The sequence below is a fragment of the Rana temporaria genome, chromosome 2 (genome assembly GCF_905171775.1).
Source record: "Rana temporaria chromosome 2, aRanTem1.1, whole genome shotgun sequence".
Lineage (NCBI taxonomy): Eukaryota > Metazoa > Chordata > Amphibia > Anura > Ranidae > Rana > Rana temporaria.
The window spans coordinates 97270251-97296378 of record NC_053490.1 but is presented as its reverse complement, the minus strand read 5'-3'; positions in this window follow the sequence as shown (position 1 = coordinate 97296378).

The window sequence follows — 26128 nt, the reverse complement described above, 5'->3', positions numbered from 1 at the left end:
TGCAGTACTTATTTTCCACCACAAGATGGCCTCAGCCCTCTGGATTGAATTAAAGGGTAAAGGAAAAAAATGTTTTCCCTAAATAGCTTCCTTTACCTTAGTGCAGTCCTCCTTCACTTACCTCATCCTTCCATTTTGCTTTTAAATGTCCTTATTTCTTCTGAGAAATCCTCACTTCCTATTGTTCTGTATGTAACTACACACCGTAATGGGAGGCTTTCTTCCTGGTGTGGGGGAAGCCTCTTGAGGGGGGAGGGGGCGAGCAGGAGTGTCAGGACGCCCACTAACACACAGCTAATTTCTCTATCTGCAAAGTAGAGAGTGTCCTGACTTGCCTGCTTGCCCCCTCCCCCCTCAAGAGGCTTTCTCCACACCAGGGAGAAAGCCTTGCATTACTGTGTGGAGTTACAGACAGAAGAACAGGAAGTGAGGATTTCTCAGAAGAAATAAGGAAATTTTAAAGCAAAATGGAAGGATGAGGTAAGTGAAGGAGGACTGCACTAAGGTAAAGGAAGCTATTCAGGGGGGAAAAAAAAATCCTTTACAACCTCTTTAAGCCCAGCATCATCCAGCCCAGAAGAGTAGGGTGACCACGTGTCCCGGATTGCCCGGGACAGTCCCGCATTTTGCAGGTCTGTCCCGGGCACATTCATTCCAGGACAATACAGTGTCCCGGAATGAAACTGACACAGCCATCCCCAGGGCCAATCTGATGCCCCCAAAAAAGGCCACCAAATCACCGCTTTACTCACTGACAGTACTTGTCCTGGTCGGGAATGCCTGGAGGAGCACAATCCCGCCCCCTGCTTGTGATTGGAGAAATCATAAATCTTGCCTCTTGTGTCCAATCACTGTGCTGTGATTCGTTACAGCACAAGCTGATTTTTGGGAAGGGGGGTGTCCCTGAATGGTAGTTTGGAAATGTGGTCACCCTACAGAAGAGTGAGGATGCGTTGTGAGTGTAGAACATCATGGTCTTGCCCTCTGAGAGCCAGCACATCAGTGTTGCTCTCTGCATCATAGAGAACCTTGCACTACCAAAAAACGAAAGAGCAAAATGTCCCTGTGCGGCATTTGACCAACCCAAAAGCAAATAAATATAAGGAGCGCGGGGGTTCTCTGGAGGAGGGGAAGTCCAGAGTTGAACCTTAATGTAAACCAATACTGAGAGGATATGAAGGCTGCCATTGTTGGCCATTCCTCCTGAAAGTCCTGTTTGTCTGGCTGCAATGCTAATCCAATGGCTTCAGTATTTCTTAAATTCCAAGGCAGTACCCCCAAAAAGTATGCAGATTAGGAGTTGTGTCTTTCTGCACATGTGTTCCCAGTCAGTGAATCGGAAAATAATAAAGCAAGAACCCAACAGGCAGCCAATTTTTAGGAGGTTTGTCCAACTTCAAAAGTAAACTTAAAAAAAAAAAACTCAAGCGGAAACCAACTTAAAAATAGCGCTATTAAAACGCTCATAAAACGCTCTCCATGCATCTCAATGGACCTTTTTACACTGAGTCCTGCAAGCAGCATCTTTGGAGCAGCGTTTGGGCACTGAAAAAAACGCTCCGAAAACGCCCCTTTCCATTGAAATGAATTGAAAGCGCTGTAAAAACGCCTTACCCTTTCACACTGAGGCACTGCAAACACGCCCTAAAACGTTAGGGTCTTAGCGGTGCTTTACCAGCACATTGGGATTGCAGATAAGGCTTTGCTCGAATAACGCTCGAAAACGCTCGAAGCGGAAACCAACTTAAAAATAGTTCTATTAAAACGCTCATAAAACGCTCTCCATGCATCTCAATGGATCCGTTCACACTGAGTCCTGCAAGCAGCATCTTTGGAGCAGCGTTTGGGCACTGAAAAAAACGCTCCAAAAACGCCCCTCTCCATTGAAATGAATTGAAAGCGCTGCAAAAACGCCTTACCCTTTCACACTGAGGCACTGCAAAAATGCCCTAAAACGTTAGAGTCTTAGCGGTGCTTTACCAGCACATTGGGATTGCAGATAAGGCTTCGCTCGAATAATGCTCGAATAACGATCGAAAACGCTCGAATAACGCTCGAAAAACGCCCCAGTGTGAAAGGGGCCTTACTGCTAGAAAGTAGAGACATTCAAAGTCTCTTCTGACAAAAAACGGTTGTTTCTTGTCTCTAGCAGCTTTTTATTATGTTGGGGTACACTGTATGGCAGATCCTTGCAGCCAGGTGCTGGGGACAATATAACTCCTGTGTGCATGGGCAGAAACTTCATAATTAGAGGCAGTCCAATAAAAGAAGAGGACAACGGGGGGCCTAGAAGCAGCAGCAGAGGATATGGCGGCAAGGATGGAGCAGCGACTGACAGCCTAGATTGGTCAGCACACTTATTAGGCAAGTGTGCCGTAATGTGCAGGTATTCTGTACAATCGTTTTTGTTTTTTTTTTGGTTTATGATTCACTTTTTTTTCATGCTTGCTGTATTCAGTGCTTATTTTTATGGTTATTTTATACATAATTTTTCCTTCTAGTGGTATACAGTGTAATCAGGACCATTGCTGAAAATCTGCTTTGGAACCAATAATTACAGGATAAGTTACTTGGATACTGTATTTTACTTAGTGAAGTTGCATTAAGATGATAGGTGTCACAATTTAAAATCCCTGCGATGTGTTCTGTGCTGAAAGTACAGCATGTATGTGTAAGGAACAAATATGGCTGCCCCCATGTGCACAAAAAAATGAAACTTGAAAATTGTTTAAAATTTGAAATCTATCATTTTTTTCCTTTTTTTTTTTTATTGAAGCTTTTTGTATATTGAGTGCATTGAATGAATTAATGAATGAATGAAAAACTTATAGACAGAATTCTCACCGCTCCAGGTGAGCCTCGTGATGATCAGGGGTTGTTGAACCACCAGGGTGCTGGCAATGCGGTAATAGCAAAAAAACAAAAGAACAAAAGCTGGACAGCCGCACTCCAAAATTTTCTTTAAAAGAGATGTCTTTATTTTCAACTGTGCATACAGTCACTGCAAGCCCACAAAAATCAGTATGGCCAACGTTTCGCACTGGCGTCAGTGCTTAGTCATGGCTCAGAAAATTTTGGAGTGCGGCTGTCCAGCTTTTGTTCTTTTGTTTTTTTGCAATGAAAAACTTATATAGCGCGGCACATGCGAACTGAATCGCTTCTGGGCGCTTGATGGTTCCTGTCTCTTGACATCAAAAGAGCAGAGTTTTAATCTGTCTTCTGAAAGTCAGGTGGTTTTCCTCCAACCGAATGCTGGTTGGTAAAGCATTCCATAGTCTTGCTTACGGCTAGAATATTTCTTAAAATGAAACATGCATGGTAAGACGACAAGTTCACTATATCAGCCCCCATAGATATTTACACATACTTTTAGCATGATTTCCACTTAAAGTAATACTAATGTTAGATTTGATAATAGATGCAAGCATAATGTACAAGGAATTGGGTACAGTCAGACATAACCACTGCACTATGTGTCCTACACAGAAAGCACACAATAAATATTTGATGGATGAGTGTGGCAGCTGACATCTGTCTATATATAATTCAAAACTTGAAGGGTCAATGCACACTATTGGTTTACATGCCAATAGTGCCAATGCCAATTTATTGGTGCAATGCAGCGCCATTCATTTGAAATAATACCGCAACTCATCTTGCCATTGGAAGTGCATTGCAGTGCAGCACAAAGGACAACACACTTAAAGTGGAGTTCCACCCATTTTTTTATGTTTGTCTGTGCTGCATGCCCTAATCTCATAGTGTTCAGAATGGACAATTTTTATTTATTTTGTTGCTTGTAAATACCTTTATTTTGTAGTCCTTCATTACTTCCTCCTCCTTATTAGCCTAGGCTATTAAGTCACAAGGCTATTCGCAAGGATTTCTGGGATAGGCATCATGTATCCCAGTAGTCCTTGCAAATAGCCTATTTGCATAGAGAAGGGGCGGCAACTTCCTCTGACACTCCCGTTGCTATGGAAACCTGACTGAAACCTATTACATCGCTTGTGCAGCACTGAGCATGTGCGAGATCTGCAAGGCTGAAATCCAGGAAGTCATACAGTCTGGCTTCATGATGCCCACACTTAAGATGGCCATGGTCTATTTCTAGATTTTAAACTAACTAAATGCTCTAACAAAACGGACCTTAGTTTACAGACTAACTTTACTAGACTACATTAAGCTTGTGTATTATAGGGGTATTTATATTTAAAAAGTGAAATTGTGGGTGGAACTCCCCTTTAAAGCGGTTGTATAGTCCCGTAACAATTCTTTTTTGGTCACCTGTAAGGCAAAATGCACAATGAGCTAGTATGCACTGCATGCCCACGGGAGACTTCTTTCCGGCAATGTCTGGCGTCTGCCGGGCCTTAAGCCGAGAATCCCCTGTGCGCAAGCGCCGATGCAGTCAGCGGCTCATTGCAAGGGGAATATCTCCTAAACCGTATAGGCTTACCTGTAGGTAAAAGTTAAAAATTTCACTATACAACCACTTTAAACCTTGCACCAAAAATGCAAGATATGGTAGATGCACTTTTTTTGGTGCATTAGGCAGCCCATTCAAATAAATGTGGTATTACGTGAGTTAAAGCGGAGTTCCGGCCACAATTTCACTTTGTAAATATAAATACCCCTGAAATACACAAGCTTAATGTATTCTAGTAAAGTTAGTCTGTAAACTAAGGTCCGTTTTGTTAGGTTGTTACAGCATTTAGACACTTTATAAAATAGAAATTGACTGGGGCCATCTTAAGTGTGGGCATCATGAAGCCAGACTGTATGACTTCCTGGATTTCAGCCTTGCAGATCTCGCACATGCTCAGTGCTGCACAAGCAGTGTCAGGATCAGGTTTCATCACCTGTGCTGTCCAAGTGACATGATTCTTTGAGACTGGGGAGTGCACAGACTCCTGGAAAGTTACACCCACTACATTCCCAGGAGTCTGTGCGGTGTAGGTTAGGAAGCATTAAGCACCTAGGTGCAGGAAGTGGGAAGATTAACTATTCTGCCTAGCAACAACACTTTGAAGGCATCTAAAAAAAAAAAAAAAAAATTCGTAAAGGACTAATGACATTTTTTTAAAACTACTGATGTAATGTTATATTTATGGGTGGAACTCCACTTTAATGCACTGCAATGGTGTAAATGAAAATCTAAAAGTTATAGATACTTATAGTATAGTAGAAAAAAATGACAGGGGGCAGAGGATGGGAGGTCAGCAGGGCATTGTACAAGGGGTTAGCACAGCAGAGGACAGGGTTAGCGGTTTGTAGGGCAGTGTACAGTGGGTCAGCAGGGCAGAGAATATAGTCAACCATTTGTAGGGCAATGTACATAGGCTACCAGGGGCCCGGTCGTGAGAGGAGGGAGAGGTGAGACTTTTGGTAGCACCCCCCGCAGCAGGAGAAGGAGGGAGAGGTGAGATAAGATGGCACTCACTGGCCATGTAATGACATCCCCCCCCCCCGGTTCTCAATCCGCGGCAGGAGGGGGAGAGCAGAGATAACACTCACTGACATTTTTGGCAGCACCCAGGGAGCCCATGCATGAAGCTGTGTAAGGGGCACCAAAATTCCTGATGGCGGCCCTGGAGGCTATTGGTTAGTAGGGCAGTGTACAGGGGTCAGCAGGGCAGAGGACAGGCGGATCACCTGCGGAGAGGCAGAGGACAGGGGTTCACCTGTGGAGAGGCAGACGACAGGGGGGGATCACCTGTGGAGAGGCAGATGACAGGGGGGATCACCACTGACAGGACTCTTGGCAGAGCTCCCTTCCCCTCTCTGCACTGCACACAGCTCCTCCTCCCCTCACTGCACTTATCTGAGTTTGTATTCCTTTGCACACAGCCACAATCTGCACAGTGTGTAATTGGCTGCTATATTGCAGTTCTGACCTGTGAAATTCCCAGATCAGAACGGCAGCACAGCTCCAGTAGCCACCTACACACTGTGCAGATGGTGGCTGTGTGTAAAGGAATACGATCTCAGATATGTGCAGTGAAGGGAGGAGGAGCTGTGTGCAGTGCAGGGAGGGGATATGTTGCCCAGCAGCCAGCACAGCATCTAGGCTGGAGGGGGTGGTCAAGGGGCTTTGGGGAGGGCACAAATAAAATCTGGGGGGGTCTGGGGGGCATAGCCCTCCCAGCACCTCCCTAGATTCGGCTATGGTATACATGGATTTCTGGTGGCCTAATTGCCAATAAGAGGTGGAACTATATGTAATATAAACAATAACATATATGATGCCATCTATCAATAGCATTACCATAGCAGTTTCAATTAACAGCCCAAGCTGCCCAGCAAAAGTAGCAGTTAAACTGACCATAGATGGATCAAAAATCAGCTGCTGCAGCAAGGACTGGCTGAATTTTGATCAGTGTGTGGCCCTACTCATTCGACAAATGTTGATCATTAGATCGACTTCTATAGAATGGACAAGCTGGAAAGCTTTTGTTGATCAACAGCTGCAGCCACTGATCACTATGTTTTGACAGTGCCGGGTCCTGCTGTCGAATTAAAATGTTCCAGTGGGGGTGGGATTCCTCCATCCACCTTGTTTGTGTGGACTGAGGAATCAGATTGTTCTCTTTTCCTTCAGCCTTCTGGCTGATGGAAAAAAAAGAACCGTCTGTGGCCAGCGTTACTGTACATGGGTAAGGTTTTATTTATGAGATTTAATACTCTTTAAAACAAAAAAAAGAAGATGTTCCTGTAGCTGTTTCCTGCAGTAGGATACAAAAATGTTACTGCATGGAAACACATTTCTAGTAGTAGTCTCGTTCTTTCCTATGTGGCTTCTATGTGCCCCAAGTATGCGGACCCATTTACTCGTATGTTTGTGCACTACTACATGTGAACATAGAAGTCAGTAGGCTCTGACAAAGTCGAATGACTACTACATGACTATTTAAGATTACCCTTACTGGAGGGTGACACCCTGTTACAGAAAGTGGAAAAATAAAGGACCTACTGGCAGGATCAACAAGTAATAAACAACTTTGTTATGGAGGGGCAAACAAAAACAAAAAATGTAATTTTAAATTTTGCTCATAGTTCCACTTTAACCACTTGCCGACCAGCTGCCGTCATTACACGGCGGCAGGTCGGCTCGTTCCCGTAAATCGCTTTAAGAGCCATAGCATGAGAGACAGAACGGGGATTTGTGTGTGTAAACTTTGTAAAATTTGTGTGTGTGTGTGTTCTGACAGGGGAGGAGAGACAGATCTGCTGTTCCTAGTAATTAGGAACAGCGACCTGTCTCCTCCTTTATTCAGTCACATCCCCCTACAGTTAGAAACACACACAAGGGAACACATTTAACCCCTTGATCGCCCCTAGTGTTAACCCCTTCCCTACCAGTGACATTTACACAGTATCAGTGCACTGATCGCTGTATATATGTCAATGGTCCCAAAAAAGGACGTCCCCGCAATTGTCAGTTACAGTGACGCAGTGTCGTATCGCAAAAACTTAAGGGGGAAAATCTTCTGGGGCTGAAGTGGTTAAAAAAGAAGGTATGGCGCCAGGCAGGTCTCGATGGAGCACTGTAAGTGCACTTACCCTTTAAATAGAGACACTTTATAACAAAAATCCTAACAATGGAAAACCAGTGCATTATCCCTGCCTGGAAAAGGAACAGTTTAATAAAACAAACACAATGAACTTCACATTCTGACGTGGAACGAGTCGTTAGAACGGTGATCATTCTGCAACTGAGCTATTATTTTTTAATGAATTCGCAAAGCCATTTTGTGAGCACTGTTGCTGGTTTTACCTTACAAACGTTTGTGTTGTAGTTCTTCCTTGTAGATCCCAGAGGATTATTTACTGACATAAAACACCATGACACTGCATGTACTGAAGGGCTGGAAATAAGTTGTTTGCATTGAAGATAACTATAGAGTGGAATAAGATCATTTTGTGTCTGATAAATGATGAATATATATATTTTTCCAAATTTTGAATTACTCCATTAACAGCCTGGGATGAACGAACTTAGGTTCGCAGCAAAAAAAGAATCTGCTACATAGTTCCAAACTCCATTGGAAGTTGAAGTTTTGCTTTTTTTTTACTGGTCTTTTTCTAGACCAATTTCCAACTTTTGTTAAAAATGTTTCCTATGGAGAACATGTACCAATGCAAAAAAAATGTTTTAATATTATTCCGCGAGAAAAGGATATTTTAATGTGACTTAAAGGCAACAATAAAACTACACAAATCATTTAAACAACATGCTTTGGGAATGCCTTAAATTCAGTGGTTACCCTTTGTTGCAGGAGGATTTTTTTACTTTATTGTAATTAATGCTAGGCGTTGTAATTGATGCTAGATCTACATCGGAAGACATTGTTTTTTTTTTTTTTTTTCGTTTTTTAATAAAAGAATTTGCAAACATTTCCTCCTGTCTATATTTTTAACACTATTCTTGGTGAATAAGTAGGGGTACAATGTACCCCATACTCTTTCACATGGGGGCAGGATCTTGGGGATTCCAGATTTCAATAAGCCCCTGCCCACAGACCCCCACAACCACTGGCCAGGGTTGTCGGAAGGGGGCCCTTGCCGTTGTCACCATCAACATGGGGACAAGATGCTTTGGGGTCAAAGAACCCCCCATATTGAGGTTGTGTGGCCTGGTATGGTTCAGGAGGGGGACAACCAAGCAGATTTTTTAAACATGTGTGTATTGCTGGCAATGGTATTGTATTGCCAGCAATTTAAAAAATGTTTCTTTAGAAATGTCAGTTTTGCTGCAGCAGGTTCTATAGTGTACACAGTAGACTTTACAGGCACTTTACAGGCAGAATAAGGGAACCCCCATGCACTATTTTTAAAGGAATTTTTCATTTTAATGTTTAAATTATTATATTATATGTGCATTATTAAAAATCACTGCTCCTGTAAAAACTGTCTTTTTTTAAAAAAAAAATGTGCATTGATACCCAGGACAGTACCTGGGTCCCCTATACTTTTTTATGGCCAATAACTTAAATGGGCACTTTTGATTTTTTGTGGTTCAGGTCCGAACTTTTCTGATGTTAGAAAGTTCTGGCGCAAACCGAACCGAGGGGGGAGGGTACCTTGCTAAGTCTTCCCCCAACTGCAAGGCACCTTGTGGAGGAACTTGAGGGATGTGGGGGTCTGCAGGGGGACTTTAAAGAATCTAAATGCCACTTTAATAAAAAAAAAAAAGCAGCCCCCTCGCCTATGTGAATGGCTTTGGGGTACTTATTATCTCTTGTTTCTCATTTACAAACCAAACAGGCAATTAGTACCGTAAGTAAAACACCCCCAATCTTTGAGTTTATTTTTAGAAAAAAATAACTATGTTGTCCAATGTAAACTAAACGTCAATCACATCACCCAGCAATATTAATTCATGGGGTCATGGGGGGACAATCTGGCCAAACTGGCCAAATGTGGCTACTTTGTCCACCTATTCAGCAAATAGTTAACATGCTGAGTGTGGGTCAAACTTGCATTCAGCCTGAATCCAAAATTCATCCCTATAATGGATGGTAACAATGAAAAACTGAGAGCGCTTTAGATTACATTGCAGCCTAAAGGCCGATGAACGTCCGATGGATGTGTTTTGTCAGATAATCCGACCGTCTGTATGCTCCATCGGACAATTTTTGTCAGAATTTCCAACAACAAATGTTGGCTGTGCATATTCTCAAATTGTCCAACAACAAATGTGTTCCGTTGGCTCATCCGATCGCGTGTACACAAATCTGTCGGACTAAAATCCAAAGTACAAACACCCATGCTCTGAACCAATGCTAACCATAAGACAACATTAGCAGAAGTTGCCCAAAGGGTGGTGCTAAAGAGCAGAAAAAACACATTGTTTCGTGAATGTTGGCTGGAAAAGTTCTGCTGTCTGTATGCAGAACAAGTTCGCGACCAATGCCCCTTTTGGCAAAAATCCACGGATTTGTTTGATAGAAGTCCGATCGTGTGTATAAGGCTTTAATGTGGTAGTGTTCATCTTCAAGCTGAAGGCTTTCAATTTTTATCCTAAAGCCTCCAGGCTTCATGTCGTAGCTGATATCTTGATTCCATGAGTGGTAACCACTCAGATGGCTTCCTAATCATCAGTGAGGACTTGCAATAAGCAATCAGTGACAGCAGGTATGGAGAGCCAGCAGTCATTCAAAGCGTTGGCAGCTGGCTTCCAAATGGGGGACATTTATAATAGTGCATTGTGCTGGGGATGTTTATTTACAGATCAGAAAGTGTTAAAAAATGCAAGAAATGACTGATACATTTAAAAAAAAAGGTATGAGCACCTTTAAGTTTTATTAAAGTGTAAGTTCACCTTCGACACAAAAAATCGAATTCCTTTATAAATCATGCTTAACATTGATGACAATCTTAAGAGGTTGAAACCCTTTACAACCACTTTTTACTACAGGTAAGCCTATAATAAGGCTGACCTGTAGCTACCCTGGATATCTCCTAAACCTACACGGTTTAGGACTTATACCCTGTATCTGCGCACTGAAGCAATGGCACGTTGCTTCAGCTAATGAGACGTCATAACGGCTCGGGCCAATCACAGCGTTGGAGCCCGCGATACCCAGAAGTAACTCCGGGAGCGATGCCACAGTTCGGAGCGGTGTACGAGTTCTGCTGTGGGGGGCTTCGATCTAAGGTAAGTCAATCATAATGAGCTATGCTATGCATACTAGCTCATTATGTCTTTGTTTCGCAGGTTTTTTTTTGTGGGTTTACAACCACTTTATTGTGCCTATAATTTTTTTTGTAAGAAATACTCACCCATTTTTGTCAGTCATTTAAAAAAATGCACTGAAAGCTTCTCTTCAAGCTTCCTACTTCCTTCTTGCAATGCTTTCTGGGATTGTAGTTCACTGAACTAATAAGAAATTAAAAAAAGTCCCATTAATCATTGCCTAAAGGGCTGTTTAGGAGAGGCAGGTGTTTCGTCAGATATGGCGACCCGTGAGAATTGGCAACGGAAGTGACGTTCCTTCGCCGCCATCTTGCTACACCCCGCACTCCTCCATAATAAGGATACACTAAGAAGCGGGAAAGCGGACATCTTGTTACACCCTCCTCACAAGAACATCCACCCATGCCGAATGCCCTCCATAGAAAGCAGCCTCTTGTACAGGCTCTATCTCAAGCTTCTGCCTTGCCCCCTGCTCCCTCCTCACTGGCTGTGATTGACAGGATAAGGAGCCAATGGCACCCTGTGCTGTCTTTGAGCCTATGAGGAGGAAAAGAGCGAAGAGAGCCTCTGCTCTAATGCACAGTGCTGGATCTAGATCGGCTAAGGTAAGTATAAGGGGGGGGGCTGGTTTGGGGAGCTTTACACAGTAGGTATTTTACACTAATGCAGAGAATACATTAACAACAAACCTTCAGCAACCACTTTAAATCCTGAAGCCGCAAATCAACATGCATTTTCAGAAGAAGTTCAGCAGTGACAGCCTTCTTTTTTCTCCCTGCTTAGATTTCCATTGAACCAGGGTGAAGGGAGACACATGGGCATCAATGGGCATAGAACCCCTCACAAACTTCTGAAGAAGGCATAACAAGGTCAGTTGGGCAGCTGGAGCAAATTTTTCCCGAAAATCCTCCATGACCCCACAGAACTGGACCAATGACTTTATTTAAACATTTTCCGTTGTGTCCATTTGATCCTATTATTCTCATAGGTGATAAACTTAGTACTTTCAAATACTCTTTGATACAGTTTTCGTGAAGGCAGGACTTGAAAAGAAAACTTTTATAACAACTTATGCGGTTGTTTTTCAGCATGTCCAAAAAACTAAGTTTTTCCAACTTCATCATTAAAAACGATGTTGCCCACACACCATAGTTTTTGAAAAATGATGAACAAAGCGCGGTGACGTACAACACGTACAATGGCACTCTGAAGGGGAAGTTTTATTCGCCTTTGGGCTGCTTTTAGCTGACTCCTTGTTAGTAAAAGACGATTCGCGCTTTTTTGTCTGATGAATGTCCTTACTCCATTATGAATGGTAGTTTTACCAGAACGAGCGCTCCCGTATCATAACTCGCTTCTGGGCATGCGCAGGTTTAAAACGTTGTTTTAGCCCACACACGATCATTTTTAACAACACGAAAAACGACATTTTAAAAAACAACGTTAAAAAATGCAGCATGTTCGAATTTTTTTTTTTGTCGTTTTTCAGAAGCCAAAAAACGATGTGAAGCCCAGACACGATCATTTTAAATGACATTTTTAAAAAAAGTTTTTTTTTTCATGCCGAAAAATGACCGCGTGTATGCGGCATTATACCTGAACCATTGTTGATGTGTGTTTGGCTTCTTAGATAGATTCAAATACATTGCATTCCCTCTTGATCTGTTAACACATGCAGCTCTTTTTTCAGAATACTAAAAGGCTAGGAATGAGGATTTGCCACAAAACCAAGGTCATGGCAAAGATTTGTTTTCCAAATTCACCCCAGCAGATTTTTTTGTAAGCCATAATGCTTTGCATGGCAGATGAACCACGTCCAGCAAACTTAGAAAAATACATGAATGGGGCTTGTGGATAAGCCAACTGTCTCACTATGAAAGGGTCGGAGCAGAGCAGTCACAATGCCGGTGTAGTGGAACTTTTGTAGGGAGGGGATGGGGACAGCTGACAAACGTGGCATAGGTTGAGAATATGCTCAGTTCGCAAACTGCTTAACTGCTGTGAACTGAAATTGTGGAGTCTTATTTCTTCCACATGTTCCTTAGTTAAAGTGGTTCTAAAGCCTAAACATTTTTTAACTTAATGCATTCCTTACTTTAAGGTAAAAATGTTTATGCATTGTTTTTGGTCACCCTTTTAGCTCTCATTCAATCCAGCACTGTGCACGTCTACAGCTCTTCTCTCCTCTCACTCCGTGTCTCACTCGGTTTGCTAGAGAACCGGGAGCCAATTATCTCCTGCTGCTGTCATGTAAAGGCAGTGACGAGGGAGCAGAGGGAGGGGCACTCTCTGTGTCAATTGACGGAGCAGTGGGTCTCGGGAGCGACCTCGTACAAGTACCCCCATGGAAAGCAGCTTCCCATGGGGGAACTGGACAGAGGAGGGGCCAGGCACGCTAGCAGGGAACCCGAGAATAGGAGGTTTGGTATAAGTACTGTATAGAGATGCTTGTTATCTCAAAGTTCTTATTAGGACTACTATTAGTGTCAGATATAAGTTTTATCTTGACCAATCAACCCCATTGATGCCCTTTTTGTTTTGAGGGTTTTTTATTACTGGAGATTTTTTTTACTGCTGAAAAATGTACTACAAAAATAGTGGGCTTTTTTTGGGGGGGGGGGGTGGTATATTTTTTTTTATACTCGTTTAAATTTTTTCTTGATGGGGTCTATTTTTTAAGCAAACATTTTCACAGACTATGCTCACTAAAATATTTACTTATTCTGAACAAGCAGGAAATGCACATATTAACCTCTGTAGCTATAGGCACTGTAGCAAAATTCATATTTAAAGTTCAAAAAGGGACTGAAATCTCAGCTCTTTTCCTATTATTCTGTATTGTTCCAGAATCTTGGCAGCCTGTCAGCCCTCTAATGTAATACACAGCAAATGTTTATAAGCTTTCAGAAAAAGCTGTATTTGGAGTCTTTGTTTTGATCTTTGAGAACCTTTGAGGAATAATTACTTTGCAGTACAAGTACAGTACAAGGAGGCTGACAGCAATAGAAAGTATTTTTTGAGTTAAGAATACATACTTATTTCTTTTAACTAGAGTTTAGTGTCACTTTAATAAAAACACTTTTCAGTTTGTAAAAATAATTCTTACAATACCTATATCCATTATACAGTACAGGCTCATTTACTCCCATGCTGGCAGTGTTTAGTCTTTTAGGTCTGTTATACATGGAAGAAATCTGAGAATTCCCTATCACTCTAGCCCTCATTACACCCACTGGATACTGTGTAATAAGGGCCCTGTGATCTCTGTGCAGCCACTTGGGTTGTTTAGGACTTGTTAGTAAATGGCACAGCTGACATCACAGCTAATTATGCTGTGCGGAACACCGGGGTGTGGCCGGATGTAGGAGTGTGGAGCGTGGAGTGTGGAGAGTGAGCGAGGTAGAGATGTGAGAAGTGGAGAGGTGTGTGCCTAAACCTCCCATGTATCTCTCCCCCCCTACAGGCATATGAAATGGCCATGCTGGGAGCGCTGCTTAAATTGCCTAAATAGCTGGAGTCTGGTCCCCTTACCTGCTGAACTTATTTTTTGCTACCACGCCGTATCTACACCATAGCCTTTCTGACAGAGGCGGTTTACCTGCATCGCTGGTCGGGAGCTTTTGATGTCCTGTGCCCTGCGGGGGGGGCTTTTGCTTACCTGCTCGTTCCATCCGTCCCGTCTGGGGAGCTTCTGGAGCCGGGGAGAGAGCGGAGGAGACCCGGGGTGGAGGCGTAGCTGCAGCAGGCGAGCTGGTCGCGTGATTGGAGGACGGTGGTCAGTTGACCAGCCCATGTGACCGGCCGTGTCAGTCCCAGCGTAGATCGGCGTTTCCTGGCTGTAGGAGGCTCGGGGAGGCACGGGAGATAGCCAGGGGGTCTGCCTTACTCTGCAGTGCTGAACCGGGTTAATAAGGAGGACTCACTCCCCCCCTGTATTGCTACATTAAAGCCTCACAGCCCTGTTTAAAGGAGGAGAAGCAGTGGGGAAACCTTGCAAAAACTGCATAAAAGTGAGTAAAACCTTGTACAAACAGTGACGTTTGGATTACATTGTGCCTTGAATGGACCTGCACTGTGGTATGCTGTCTGGACTGGATATATGCCAAATGTACTAATAGTGCTGTGCTGCGCTGTGCATTGAGACATGGTTTGGCTATATGCCTAATGAAGTAACTGCTCAGTGAAGTAAAATGAAGTAAAGTGAAGTGAGAGTATACACATTGTACACTGCATTGAGGATAACTGAGACTTCTCCACTTTACACTCGTGAAGCAGGGCTATTGATCATTTACTATTTATGGCCCCTGGCGCACAGCTGGTGTGATATCCTGCTTTTGGACTTGTTGTCTAGCACTTTCAAACAATTAAATATTGCGCCATTGATCAGCTTTACTGCTATTTATGGAGGCCCTACATGAGTTGCTGGACTTTCGCTGGTTTTAAATGAATTAATGGTGCTGTACTGTGCTGTGATGTGCATTGATGTATGGACTGACCATAATCCTAAACCTAAACGAATTCAGCTGCACAATGAAGTAAAGTGAAGTAAAGTGAGAGTACGCATACTGCACATTGTATCGAGGATAAAAGGGACTTCTTCACTATACATTTGAAATACAGAGTTATTGATCTATTATCCACCACTGGTCTCAATGTGACTATATATTGCTCATCAGGATCAGGATCAGCTGGAGATTGAGCATTAATGGTCAATTCATTTTGTTTTTCTTTTTTTTTGTTTGTTTTTTCTCTCCTTTAAAAAAAAAAAACAGAAGTTTTTTTCTCTCTATAATGTCTGGGCCGCAAGCATTAAGGTCAGCAAAAGACAAGGTGGGGGTAGCTGCTGTAGCAGCAGCCAAATTAGAAAAATATGTTCTTTTATCAGAGCAGACCCCCATTAAAAATGGCTCAATATCCCAGGCCTCTGCCAAAATAAACACAGAGAGACGAAGCCAAGGCCAAACAGCGGCAGCGGCAGTAAGTAAAACTTCAGTTAACAAGAACACAGCGCCCATAGTTATGGATCCAAAAGTAACCCCTAGGTCAGAAGATGTTCCCACAATAAAAGATGTATTCCTAGTGGTGAATGAATGTAAAAAGGCACTGGGAGAACTGTGCGATCAAATGAAAAGTGTCAAGGAAGAACTGGTCTCAGTGGGACAGGAATTAAGGAAAACTAACGAAAGGATATCAGAGGCAGAGGGGAGGATCTCACAAATGGAGGATGAAATGCACCCTCTCAAACAAGATGTTAAGAACATGAAGTTCCAAGTGGAGACATTAGAAGAAAAAATGGATGAAATAGAAAATAGACTCCGGAGGGACAATGTCAGGCTGGTGGGGCTACCGGAGAAATGTGAGGGGCCTAGACCAATAGAATTTTTGGAAAACTGGTTTGTAAAATTATTTGGTAGAGAAAGCTTCTCACAAGCATTTACAATAGAAAGAGCGCATAGAGTCCCCTTTAAGCCTCCCCCCACCGGGGGGCGTCCAAGATCAATGCTACTAAAATTTTTGAATTACCGTGATAAAGAGTCCCTATTGAGAAAGAGTAGAGAAATGGGAGAGGTTTTTTTTGAAGGCTCTAAAGTTTCATTTTATCCTGATTTCTCTCCCCAGTTACAGAAGAGGAGGGCGGGGTTTCTGGAGGTTAAACGGAAAATGCAGAGGGCTAAACTTTCATATGCCTTATTATACCCAGCGCGGCTACGGGTGGTTGCGCTGGGAATGACATTATTTTTTGATAAACCTGAAGATGCAGCATTATGGATGGAAACGCAATTAAAGGAGGGAGGGGGGAGCTAGGAGTAAGGGGCTTAATTTGTAACTCGCACGGATAGTGGGGGGGGGGGGGTGGGAGGAAGGGTGCACACTTAAACGAATGAGAGGAATTGGTCAAGAGTTGAATAGAGAAGGGAGGATTGTGAATGAGGAGGGGTGGGAGAAGTGGGGAGCGGGGGGGAAGGGGGGAGTGAATGAAGGTGTGTTAAGAGAGGAAAGGATGATATGGGGAACGGCCATAGGAAACCCCTTAGGGGAACACCTGGGTAGGTGCGGAGGGGGGGTGAAGGGAGGGAGGGGGGGGAGAGGGAGGAAGGGTGGGAGGGGAAGGGAAGATAAGTACATGATACACAGGGAAAAAATGTTCACTGCAATAAGTAAAATATATGTAAAACACGAACCAAAGAAAAGTATAGAAGGTAATGATAATGCACAAAGGAATGGGAAAATGGGAAAATGGCAAAGTATTTCACAAGGGGTATAAATTTTGTATGGGAAAATAAAGTTTGAAAACCTACATGGAAATAACACTAAAATAGCACATACATTTTTCGGGGATGTTAGTTCACAAGTTCTAATAGACACGGTAAAATTAGTAAGGACTATTTACACACAAAGATAATTAGGGTAAAGAATAGTTATATAAATTATGTTTTGGGATGGATGCCTCTGTTCCCCTATGGTATATCCTTGGTTGCTATATGTAAAGTAAAATGTTAAACTTAAGCTCATGGAATGTTAGAGGCCTGGGAACTGCAGCTAAAAGGGCTGCAGTCTTTGCCACGCTGGAAAAACATGGAATAGGGCTGATGTGTCTGCAGGAAACCCATTTAATGAAAAATACAAGTTACCTATTACAGAGTAAAAAATACCCTACCCAGTACCACTCAGTGCACTCCACATATTCTAGAGGAGTGAGTATTCTGGTGAGAGCTGGAGTGGGATTCTCCTGCAGACAGGTCAGCATAGACGAATATGGTCGATTTATTTTTCTGCATTGTATAATAAACAATAAAATGTATATAATAGCAAATATATATATCCCCCCGCCCTTTAGGATTGATATTATGCTCAGATTAAATGAATTCATATTGGGGAAGGAAGAGATACCGGTGTTGGTGGTAGGAGATTTCAATGAGGTCTTGGACCGAAGAGTTGATAGGTTTCCCACACCGTTGGTCCCAGACCTCATGAAAAATAGCCGCCTGGGTCAATTTTTGGAAGAAGTTGGTCTGTTAGACTTGTGGAGAGTGAGGAATCCGGGGATTCAACAATATTCTTGTTACTCAAGTACGCACTCTACACTCTCCAGGATTGATATGGCCCTGGGGAATTATTTAGCATTACAGATGGTGGGAAAAGTAATATATTTACCAAGAGGGATAAGAATAATGGTAGGTGTAATGGCGCTAAAAACACTAAAAAAACTTTAATACAATATATAAATACTCATCACTAGACCCATAAAATAATTAAGATAGTTTCGTGGTGAATCCTCCAATGGATGTGAGTGAAAATGTGTTCCACTCTGGGTCAATCCTGGAATACCATCCGGCATCAACAAAAAATGTGGAGGGTATTTGTAGTGGTAAATAATAATACGTAGCTAATGATTAGTGAACAACTGTGCCAAACCACTGCACAATGTTGCATCAATACAATCAAAAATGAATAATTAGTAGCATAGTGAACATAAATGATAGTGAAAAACAAATCCAGTACGATTACAATAACCAAAGGCAGTAATCCATTAAAGTGCAGCGTGCAATGATTACAGTGCAAAAAATACAAAGTGATCCGAAGTAATTTAAATGACATGCACCGATGAGCATGAAAATGAAATCTATATGTGAAAAAATGTCCAGTGAAAAAACAATAGTGAAATGATAACAATGTCTCAAATAATCCACCAATTGAGGTTAAAGTAAATCAAGGTGATATTAGCAAAGTGTCCCAGTGCATATAATAATGAAAAATAAAAATCATAAATAAATGTTCAGTGAAAAAAATGTGCTCCAAAACACAGATCCTTATATCCAGAGCGTTCAGTGATCAATGCTGGATGTGCATGCGTGCTTATACTTCCACCATCAGGCTTCCCAGAAATGTCCGACAGACTAGGTGTTCCAGCCCCTTACCTCAGAGCGGCTTGTAATCAAGCCTAAATAGATATCTCACAGGCAGTCTGCTGCTCATCCACTCCCTCAATCCCACGACTCGGTCACAGATGATTGCAGTCTCTCAGAGGAAATATAAAGCAAGGGGAGCCTCCATAGTGTAGCATCATTAAAACATTTTATTTAAGAAACAAGTAGACACTCACATTTCAAGCAGTAAAAAGTCGGCGTGTACGATCTTTGTGTCCCCCGCTCTGCGGCCGCGAGCGGGTGACGTCACCAGCAGCTCCTCCACGTCCTCACGCGTATCGCAACTGTTTCACGTTGCTTACTCATAGGATGGAGAGCGGCTGGCATAGAGGTGACTTATATAGCGCCGGGCGGCACCCTAATACATAACAAACTTCAGTAATTTGATAATCCAGTTCCTGATGTGAAGTACAAGGACTTACACAGTATTTATATAACTGCAAAGATTTAAAAATTAATAAATTGAATGCTAATATAACCGCGCTCAGAATGCTCCCTCTGATGGTCAATATAAAGTATTGCGGGATAAAGTCAACAAAGGCAGAAGGTATAGACACCTGCTGATTGAGCTGGAAATTAACAATTCACATCTGTAGCCTCTAATAGAAGCAGAAGGAGAGGATGTTGGACCAATAAGTTCAAATAACTCAATATACATCCTATCTAATCGAATCCAAGCCAGTCAGAACAATAACCACACATAGTGTTACTAGAATTAATGCTTGTGGACCAACAATCTAGCACAGTAAAAAGGATAAATAATATACTGATATAGACATATTCTAAATAAAACCAAGTATTAAAAGCATAAAGAAAGGGGGTCAAAATCTGTATTGCTAAAATATATGTCAACTACTTCATTAAAATCATTAAAATGATAATATAATCTATAAAAAAATGGAGATGGAGATAAAATTCTAATAATTGGATATAAAGCAATTCAGATCGAATTCCACATTATGTCCATGAGGCGTTAAAGTGCACAGTTCGTGTATCCAGCGAGATTCTGTCTGGCTAATTTTTTGCACTTTATTGTCCCCTCTCCAGTGTGGTTTATATTTCTCAATGCCCCATACCATTAATGAGGAGGGGTCTTTATTATGGTACCGTTCAAAATGGCGGGACAAACTGTGTTTAGGGTACCCATTTTTTATGTTTTGTGTATGTTCACGTAATCTTTTCCATAAATTTCTTTTAGTTCTGCCAACATACTGTATTTTGCATGGACATTCAAGGAGGTACACTACCCCTTCCGTATCACAGGAAATAAAGTCTTTAATTTTGTATTCTTTACCTGTGACACTGGATTTAAAGCCTTCCTTTTTCTTTTTACTCTCTTTCGTGTGTTTGCATGTATAGCATCTCTTGCAGGGGTAGTATCCTTTTTCATTAAAAAATGAGAAGCTCTTTTTCTCCGGAGGATCCAGTACATTCTTGGCTATCATGTCTCTTAGAGTGGGGGCCCTCCTATATGTGAACATTGGTTTTTCTGGTAAAATTGATGACAAATGTCGATCAGCTTTCACGATATGCCAATATTTTTTACAAATTGCTTCAAGCTGCTTGTGCTGGACACTATAGTCCATTATCAGTGGTACTTTTCCAGCAAAGGTGTTATTCTTTACAGAGTCCTGGATAAGCGTATCTCTGTCTAGGGCGGCGACATCTTTAATTTTTTTTCTCAATATAGTCCTCTTTGTAGCCTTTTTCAACAAATCTTTTGCCGATAAAGTCAGCTTGTTCCAGAAATACCTCAGTCTTTGTGCAATTTCTCCTAAGTCTTAAAAACTGCCCCTTGGGAATATTCTCCAACCAAGGGGTGTGGTGACAGCTATCCAAGGGTAGGTAGCTATTTCTGTCCACAGTTTTAAAATGCGTTTTGGTTACTAGCTTACTCCCTTCTCTGGCAATTTCTAAGTCCAGAAAGCTAATTTTCTCGTCACTAATCTCCCAGGTTAATTTAATATTTTTGTCATTGGAGTTCAAATAAAAACCGAAGTCTAAAAGGCTCTCCCTATCTCCTGACCAAATAATTAAAATATCATCAATAAAACGCCGATATAAAAGTAGTTGTTGTGGTTTTCTGTTATATAAAACTTCTGCTTCCCACTCCGCCATATATAGGTTTGCCACACTGGGAGCATACTTGGCTCCCATCGCTATCCCGCAAATTTGCTTAAAATAATCATCACAGTACCAAAAATAATTGTGATCAAGACTATATTCCAAGCACTTAAGTATAAATATCTTTTGTGTATTTTTTAGATCACTCAGACCATTTAGCGCCCAGTTGGCGGCTTGGATTGCTTCTTCATGGTTGATGATAGTGTACAGAGATGATACATCAGCTGTGGCCATATAGATAGAACTTCCGTCAACAGAGATAGTGTCAAGAAGTTGGATCAGGTGTTTTGTATCCCTAAGATATGATTCCGTTTTCTTCACTAGGGGTTGCAGGAACCAGTCTATATATTCACCTATTCTCGCACCTACGGAGTTGATGCCATTAACAATCGGCCTACCCGGTGGGTCCTCTCTAGACTTATGAATTTTAGGAAGCGTATACAGGACTGGGATTTTGCATCCCACCGGTTGTAGATATTTCGCTTCCTTTTTGTTTAATAGTCCTTTTTTCGTACCCCTTTTGACCAGACTTGCTAGATCTTCCTTATAACGTACAATGGGGTTTCCTGGAAGTTTTAGGTAAGTGGTGGTGTCATTAAGTTGGCGCTCAATTTCCTTCTTGTAGGCCACTTTCGATTGAATGACAATGGCCCCTCCCTTGTCAGCTTGCCTGACCACCACATCCTTCCTTTCTTCTAATTTACGTATCCCATTCTTAAAATCTCCTGGATCAGATATTTTCTTTATCTTAAGATCATGTAAATCTTTCAGTACCATTCGCCTGAACGCTTCAATGTGTCCATCATTACTAATAGGTGGATTGAACACCGATTTATTTCTTAGATTACTATACACAATGTCACTATCTTCAGTAGTTATTCTTGTTATCCCATCTCCTGGTTTGTTCATCATATACTTCTTGATATGTAGGTTCCTAGCAAATTTGTTGATGTCCACATATGCATCGAACTTATTAAAGTTTTTCTTTGGAGCATATTTTAGGCCTTTATCCAGTACTTTAATTTCCTCTTTGGTAAGTTCTACTCCGCTGATGTTAATAATTCCTTCTCCTATTGGTTTCATCTTCTTCTGCTTCTTCTTTCCCGCTCTGCATCCTCTCCTTGGTTTCCGTGCCTTCCAGATTGATTTTCCTGGGTTCTTCGTGGAGTTCTCCTCGTTTTCTCCTCTCTGTCCCGATTCTTCTGGGTATCCTGATTCCTGGGATCTCCTTTCCTCATTTCCCCTGATCTCGGTTCTGGACTCCAATTCCTGGATCTCTGTACCCCATTCTCTCGGTGACGCCTCGGGGATTCTTGGCGTCTCTGCTCTAAAAAACACTTTCCGTCGTGGCTGCTATTTATTTATTTGAGCTTCTTTGTAGTATAGATTACCCTTGATTAGGTTGATTTGCGCATTGGTTCCCCCTCTTATCTTACTTGTTTTTAGATCTACATTACCTGTGCAGCAGATCATGGAGGTTTTTTGTTTTCTTGAGAATAGAGAAATTAACCTGGAAAATATATTTGAGAAACCTGAAGAGAATCCAATAGGGAACATTGAACATTCTTTTAGAAAAATGGGACACCTAATGGAGAAAAAGATCAATGCCTGGTGGGATATTGCTACCCACGAATAGTATATCAAGGATAGATTGATCCCTAGGAGACTCAGGTGGGATGTACCCATCAATGATGGCCTAACAGATAAAGAAGCCACTGATGAGTGGTTCAAGTTTTTTAACGATAAAGGGCTTGAGCTATTGGGATTATTGATAAAAAGAAAACAGCGCAAAATCAGAGCAATAGATCGCACGCTACTTGAGATAAAAAATAACTTAAAGGGTAGCGAGGAAAAACCAGAGTTTATAGCTCTGTCAAAACAACTTCAGCGCGACATGGAACAAAAAGATAAGGAGACAGTAGCTAGGAAAAAAAGAAAATATCAAAGGGACATGAAAGACTATGAGGACGACCTAGTATTCAAATGGCAAAATAAATTGGATGAATCTGGGACTGTTTCAAATAGAAGCACACCTGAGCAGGATACAGGAGAAAATCCAGATAGTGGAAAAGAAACTAATCAGAAGGATAAAACCGTGGAGATAAATCAAGGGACCAACACCCCGAATCAGAAACCCCAAAAAAATGGGAATAATGGTTGCAAACCCTTCTGGAAGAAGAATTGGCAAAATCAAAACGCCTATAATGCCCCGAGACCATTCCAACATTTACCAAATAGGGGAAGATCACGGACACCCCCGTGGAGAAACCAAATCCATCAAGATGTTAATCAGTATGGAAACCAGAGACGGGAAGGAAATTACTACCAATATGATGACAGAAGAGGGTATGATTATGCATATAATGTACCTGTGCAGAACTATTACGACCAGCTCAGAAGGGATGATGGGGGAGGGGGAAGAACTCCAAGACAGTACGAAAATAGGAGATCACCTAATCGGCATTTCTCCTATGGGAGAGAAAATAGAAATGCTTCCCCCAGGCGTTTTTTAGAGCAGAGACGCCAAGAATCCCCGAGGCGTCACCGAGAGAATGGGGTACAGAGATCCAGGAATTGGAGTCCAGAACCGAGATCAGGGGAAATGAGGAAAGGAGATCCCAGGAATCAGGATACCCAGAAAAATCGGGACAGAGAGGAGAAAACGAGGAGAACTCCACGAAGAACCCAGGAAAATCAATCTGGAAGGCACGGAAACCAAGGAGAGGATGCAGAGCGGGAAAGAAGAAGCAGAAGAAGATGAAACCAATAGGAGAAGGAATTATTAACATCAGCGGAGTAGAACTTACCAAAGAGGAAATTAAAGTACTGTAAGTAAATCCAAGCCGCCAACTGGGCGCTAAATGGTCTGAGTGATCTAAAAAATACACAAAAGATATTTATACTTAAGTGCTTGGAATATAGTCTTGATCACAATTATTTTTGGTACTGTGATGATTATTTTAAGCAAATTTGCGGGATAGCGATGGGAGCCAAGTATGCTCCCAGTGTGGCAAACCTATATATGGCGGAGTGGGAAGCAGAAGTTTTATATAACAGAAAACCACAACAACTACTTTTATATCGGCGTTTTATTGATGATATTTTAATTATTTGGTCAGGAGATAGGGAGAGCCTTTTAGACTTCGGTTTTTATTTGAACTCCAATGACAAAAATATTAAATTAACCTGGGAGATTAGTGACGAGAAAATTAGCTTTCTGGACTTAGAAATTGCCAGAGAAGGGAGTAAGCTAGTAACCAAAACGCATTTTAAAACTGTGGACAGAAATAGCTACCTACCCTTGGATAGCTGTCACCACACCCCTTGGTTGGAGAATATTCCCAAGGGGCAGTTTTTAAGACTTAGGAGAAATTGCACAAAGACTGAGGTATTTCTGGAACAAGCTGACTTTATCGGCAAAAGATTTGTTGAAAAAGGCTACAAAGAGGACTATATTGAGAAAAAAAATTAAAGATGTCGCCGCCCTAGACAGAGATACGCTTATCCAGGACTCTGTAAAGAATAACGCCTTTGCTGGAAAAGTACCACTGATAATGGACTATAGTGTCCAGCACAAGCAGCTTGAAGCAATTTGTAAAAAATATTGGCATATCGTGAAAGCTGATCGACATTTGTCATCAATTTTACCAGAAAAACCAATGTTCACATATAGGAGGGCCCCCACTCTAAGAGACATGATAGCCAAGAATGTACTGGATCCTCCGGAGAAAAAGAGCTTCTCATTTTTTAATGAAAAAGGATACTACCCCTGCAAGAGATGCTATACATGCAAACACACGAAAGAGAGTAAAAAGAAAAAGGAAGGCTTTAAATCCAGTGTCACAGGTAAAGAATACAAAATTAAAGACTTTATTTCCTGTGATACGGAAGGGGTAGTGTACCTCCTTGAATGTCCATGCAAAATACAGTATGTTGGCAGAACTAAAAGAAATTTATGGAAAAGATTACGTGAACATACACAAAACATAAAAAATGGGTACCCTAAACACAGTTTGTCCCGCCATTATGAACGGTACCATAATAAAGACCCCTCCTCATTAATGGTATGGGGCATTGAGAAATATAAACCACACTGGAGAGGGGACAATAAAGTGCAAAAAATTAGCCAGACAGAATCTCGCTGGATACACGAACTGTGCACTTTAACGCCTCATGGACATAATGTGGAATTCGATCTGAATTGCTTTATATCCAATTATTAGAATTTTATCTCCATCTCCATTTTTTTATAGATTATATTATCATTTTAATGATTTTAATGAAGTAGTTGACATATATTTTAGCAATACAGATTTTGACCCCCTTTCTTTATGCTTTTAATACTTGGTTTTATTTAGAATATGTCTATATCAGTATATTATTTATCCTTTTTACTGTGCTAGATTGTTGGTCCACAAGCATTAATTCTAGTAACACTATGTGTGGTTATTGTTCTGACTGGCTTGGATTCGATTAGATAGGATGTATATTGAGTTATTTGAACTTATTGGTCCAACATCCTCTCCTTCTGCTTCTATTAGAGGCTACAGATGTGAATTGTTAATTTCCAGCTCAATCAGCAGGTGTCTATACCTTCTGCCTTTGTTGACTTTATCCTGCAATACTTTATATTGACCATCAGAGGGAGCATTCTGAGCGCGGTTATATTAGCATTCAATTTATTAATTTTTAAATCTTTGCAGTTATATAAATACTGTGTAAGTCCTTGTACTTCACATCAGGAACTGGATTATCAAATTACTGAAGTTTGTTATGTATTAGGGTGCCGCCCGGCGCTATATAAGTCACCTCTATGCCAGCCGCTCTCCATCCTATGAGTAAGCAACGTGAAACAGTTGCGATACGCGTGAGGACGTGGAGGAGCTGCTGGTGACGTCACCCGCTCGCGGCCGCAGAGCGGGGGACACAAAGATCGTACACGCCGACTTTTTACTGCTTGAAATGTGAGTGTCTACTTGTTTCTTAAATAAAATGTTTTAATGATGCTACACTATGGAGGCTCCCCTTGCTTTATATTTCCTCTGAGAGACTGCAATCATCTGTGACCGAGTCGTGGGATTGAGGGAGTGGATGAGCAGCAGACTGCCTGTGAGATATCTATTTAGGCTTGATTACAAGCCGCTCTGAGGTAAGGGGCTGGAACACCTAGTCTGTCGGACATTTCTGGGAAGCCTGATGGTGGAAGTATAAGCACGCATGCACATCCAGCATTGATCACTGAACGCTCTGGATATAAGGATCTGTGTTTTGGAGCACATTTTTTTCACTGAACATTTATTTATGATTTTTATTTTTCATTATTATATGCACTGGGACACTTTGCTAATATCACCTTGATTTACTTTAACCTCAATTG